The sequence below is a fragment of the Octodon degus genome, unplaced genomic scaffold (assembly GCF_000260255.1).
Source record: "Octodon degus isolate 3935 unplaced genomic scaffold, OctDeg1.0 scaffold00020, whole genome shotgun sequence".
Taxonomy (NCBI): Eukaryota; Metazoa; Chordata; class Mammalia; order Rodentia; family Octodontidae; genus Octodon; species Octodon degus.
Window position 1 is genome coordinate 23,255,357 of NW_004524596.1, and position 5,117 is coordinate 23,260,473.

Consider the following 5,117-nt stretch of genomic DNA (forward strand, 5'->3'; position numbering starts at 1 on the left):
TGTGTGTGTGTGTGTGTGTGTGTGTGTGTGTGTGTGTGTGTAATGGGAGACACAGACTGACAGGAGAGTACATCCCTGAAAAAGGGAATGATGTGTCAGTGTGTTCACAGAAATTTGAGAGCATGGGCCACTAAAACCAGGCATTATGGTGCATGCCTATGTTCCCAGAGCTCTGGAAGGCCACAGAAAGATTGTAAGTTTGAGCTCACCTGGGCAATTTAGTAACTTAGCAAGACCTTGTCTTAAAATAAACATCTTTTTTTTAAACATTAACTTTTATTAACACATGTTTTCAGTACATAATGATTACATTCACTACAGAAAAATGGTGCAGGGGCATGCATAACATGATTAATTTTGTTTGCTTTTCCCTTATCTACAATGTCTATTAATTTTCCAGCATCAGATTTATTTGTCATATAAAGTTAATTATCACATATATAAATTGAAATCCATGCTAAAAGGCCAAAGGAAACATAAAACATGTAATTTTACTAAATCAAGGTACACTTTTAGATACAGTGTCTACCTGGGGCTAGGATAGCTTTATTCTCTCTCTCTCTCTCTCTCTCTCTCTCTCTCTCTCTCTCTCTCTCTCCTATTATCTATCTTTTATTTCAGGAGAGATAGAGAGGGCATGAAAGGGAGAGGGAGAGAGGAAGAGAGGAAGAGAGGGAAAGGGAGAGAGGGAGAGAGGGAAGAGGGAGAGAGGGAGACAGACAGACAGAGAGAGAGTCAAAATAAATATCTTTTAAGGGGGGTAAGAATGTAGCACTGTGGTAATGGACTAGGTTAAATTCTTAGAATCTTAAGGAGTGAGGAATCAAGGGAGGGAGGGAGGCAGGGGAGAGGAAGGGAGAGGAGGGAGGGAGGGAAGGAGAGGAGAGAAAGAAGAAAAGAAAGAAAGAGAGAGAGAGAGAGAGAGAGAGAGAGAGAGAGAGAGAGAGAGAGAGCTCACATGCCTGGGAGGGAAATAACAATAATAAAGACTGGCAGAGGCCAGAAAAGTAGGCTGATTCATTCTGATTTCACTGCTGAGCCACATGAGCTTGGTAACAAGTTTGCTCATGAGAGATTGATCTGTTCTTGGTGTTCTGCCAAAATCCATATTAAGATCCTGTAAGACAGAAGGCCAGCCCAAACCATAAAATCTACTGAGGCAATGATGCCACCCTGCTGGCCTTCTGTGAAACAGCCCACCAGCCCCTACACCCACAGATAATTTTATGGCTCTGTCACATGGCTACAAAATCATGACTCCGCTTTCTTTGTATTTAGTCACAATTTATAGAAAAAATGATTCTTAGTGCTGATCTGCAAAATACAATTTACTATATCATTTTAGTAAGGATCTAAATATCTTCTTGTTAGGATTTTACCCACTATCCAAATATGTTCTTTAATTGAAGTTGACATTGTAATGGACCAAAAGAAGTTTCTTTAAAACAAAAAAAAAAAAAAAAGTTGTTCCTTAACTTCCAAAACCCACTCAATAGAATCCTTGAAGAAATGCAGAGCATGACTCAATCTCAATTTCTGTGCCTCTTATATCAATATTTTAAGTGGTAACTCATAGCACTGTCTAACCCAGTAAGCCTCAATAAGAATTTTACAGAATATCACTTAATGACATCTGGACCGAAGTCCTCTTCTACAAGAAAAGTTTATAAAAATCTTAAAATCAAATTTCTCTTGTTGCCCTGCCAAAATGTCTGAGCACCAGTCTGAAAAATATGTTGTCATGTCTGATGATTACAGTTTCCATTTCTACAGACAGTTCCAGAAGCAAATGTGGCTCGACTATGAGTTTAAAACTTTTGTACATTTTTACCAAGTAATCCAGAGCTAAGCACCAAAAAGGATGAGATCACAATTAATATCCAATATCCAGACCTTGGATGTATATAAATAAAGACCCAGTTTTCTAACTGAATTTTATACCTTATACTTTGGTATCACTGGATGAGTTAAACCTATACATAAAGGCACCAGGACGTGGTTACGGTCAGTGAGAACCACCACTGAGAAGAGCTTAGTGTATGTCTCAGTCACACTTAAGGTCGCTCTGTATCTTGGTTACTGTGTGGTGATTATAATTTTCACATTAATGTAATGGATACTTTAAAATTGCTAAGAGTAGTTTTAAATTTCCACACTACTAAAAAAAAGTGTACAAAGTTATGAGAATGTTGACTAGCTTGACTTAACACACACACATACACACACACACACACACACACTATATATATATATATATATATATATATATCACATCAAACTTGATAAGTATACACAATTACTATTTGTCAGTTAGAAATTTAAAAATAAAGCAACCCCTTAACTCAGGTGAATTTGAATAATAACTATCAGCCCTTAACTTCAGTTAGAATATTGGGCAATAGGAAGTCACAAATCTCCCTTAGGCAACAGATAGGGCTGCAGAGCAAAATACAACCATGTCTAGTTGAAAATCAAACAAGTTTTAAGTGTAAAGATGACCCATGCAACTTTAGCAATGTTTGTCTTTTCTCATGAAAGAAAACTGTTTTGCTTGGCTTAGTTGGGTTTTGGTGTCTTACAGCTAACTCCAATTTTAAACATGCAAGTTTGGCTATCAGGGGATGAAGCAGGGCTCAGTTCTTCTCCATCTACAGAAAAGAGACACTAGGAAAATTAGTACTTTCAAGGAACTGGAAAGATGAGTGGCTATGCCAAGGCAGGAATATAGGGTGAGAACAGGGCATGAGGAGGGGACATTGTTGTAATGGGGTGCAGTTTCTCTCATGTGTAAGATATCACCTTTACCTTCTACATATGCATCAATAGAATCTACAATACTTAATTCTGTTTGGAGACAGAGGGAAGCAAATTCTACAGTAGAGTTTTTTAAAACATAAAAAATAGTAAAATAAATTTAGAAATGACACAGATATTTTTAATAATTTTATTGAGAAACAAATAACAATGAGAGAGTTTCAAAACCAATTAGTAGGAGACTTTCAATAATTAGCACATTGCATATTGTTGTCTTCTTAGTGGTTATTCATAGTTCAAGATGCAGACATTATATCCTGTCCAAACATTATTAGTACAAATCTTTCTTCTCATTGAATTATGAGAAAGTAGCTATATATCTATCCTATTTTTTATATACACATACAAAATGATCATTCATTGTATCCCTTTTTTGTTTAGCTTTGTCAAAGAAGGGTATTCCACTGTCATTTAAATATTGTAGGTGCGTGAATTCAGCAAAATATTCCAATATAGTCTAGTAGTCCATGATAGTGGTGGATCATCTGCAGGACTGGCAATGTCAGAAGATGTTGACCTGAGCCCTTCACAGCCCAGCATACCAACATGGCTTCATCCGTTATACCTCACTTTTTTTTAACTTTGTGCTGGATGTTAAGACCAAGATAAAGCAAGACCTATAAAACAAGGAATGTAACTTTTGTATCTGATAAGGTCAGTCAAGTCCCCTTAGGATTTATCCTGAAGCCCTGTAGCACACTTTGTAGATCCTTTGTCAGTGTCAGCCATGTGGATGAGTCACAGCCATTGCTTGACCAATTTGTTCTCTATGAAAGACAGAGAGAATGTTTTCACTCCATATGACTCTCCTTAGGCACACTCTGGATCATCAATCACCTTCCTCTGTGGCCTCATAATCTCCTTGATCAGAAAATTTGGGATACAACTGAGTTATGTGATGTTACAGTATAGTTTCTCCTATGTTCTGAGTCTTCACTGACCTTGAAAGGCTAGGGCCAAAATGTTGGCTGTCCTTGCAGTCCTCCTTCTTCTCTAATTTTTGGTCTGCAAGCTTAGGTTGTTAACCCTCCAGAAGAAAAGCTTATTATTACCCCAGAACATATGCAGTTGGGTTTAACCTAACTGTCTGTTTGAATATCAAACATCTTAGGACAATACAGATTTTACTAAATAAAATAATAGGAATTCAACAATGGTTGCTATATTGTATATTTTCTACAAATTAGTTGTTTAGATTACCAGATATAAGTATGTAAAATTGATCCAAAATAAGTTATAAGAAATTTAAAAGGAGAAAGAGGAAAAAGTTAAGCATTGTTTTTCATGACACTAAAAGGTATCAAATCCTACTTAAAGCTTGGCATGAAAGAGGCAACATATGGATTAGATCCATAACAGAGGGATATCTCACAAGCAACACCAGATTCACATCTACTTGCTTCAGCTTTCATTTTGCAGAGTTGGAAAATCACCTTGAATAAAGGTTAACCAAAGTAGATAGGACCCTGTTTGGGGCTAGTAAAGAGGGCTCTCTAGCAACTACATGGAGTGGGGAGGGGGAGGAACAGAGCAGTCTAAAATGACTAAATTACTCCTTCCTCAATGGAGGCTTCAGGAATGGCCTCCCCATAGAAGAGGACAGCAGTGCCTATATGAAGAATTGTATCCACCATTGTTAAGCATTAGCTTAGTGCAGCAAAGGGAAAGGAAAACACAGCACTGTTAAAATACTTCTCTGTGCTACCTTTAACAAACTTAGTTAACTAACATAACCAAGTTTTCATCTTAGCATTTCTACTTAAGGTTTAGTTAACAACAAATGTGGCCAGTTTAGAAACTTTGTGGCTAGTCACTTTGCAGTATCATACACTTGCATAAATGAAATGAATTTCAGCAACTTGGAGCAGTGAACTACACTATAAAGCATCTCTGAAATGCTTTGTATTTCTGAACGCTACTTTTTAAAACAAAAACTTGGAAATATGATTTCATTTTGATTATAAACACCTGCAATCCACTAACCCTTTTCCAAACCACTGCCCCAGTTTCAATATACATCAAAGTGTTATTTGATTAGCTTTGGGAGTAAGGAATGTTATTATCAACATTGTTCATATTATTCAGTGATAATTTCAATCAGTGACCCAGCACTTGTCAAGCCCCTGGAAAACAGCCACAAAGAATACTAAAATATGAGTGTTTTGTTGATCTTCTTATTCTTTGTCATAGTCATCCTCATCATTGTCGTGGTCTTCTCCTTCTTCTTCTTCTTCTTCTTCTTCTTCTTCTTCTTCTTCTTCTTCTTCTTCTTCTTCTTCCTCCTCCTCCTCCTCCTCCTCCTC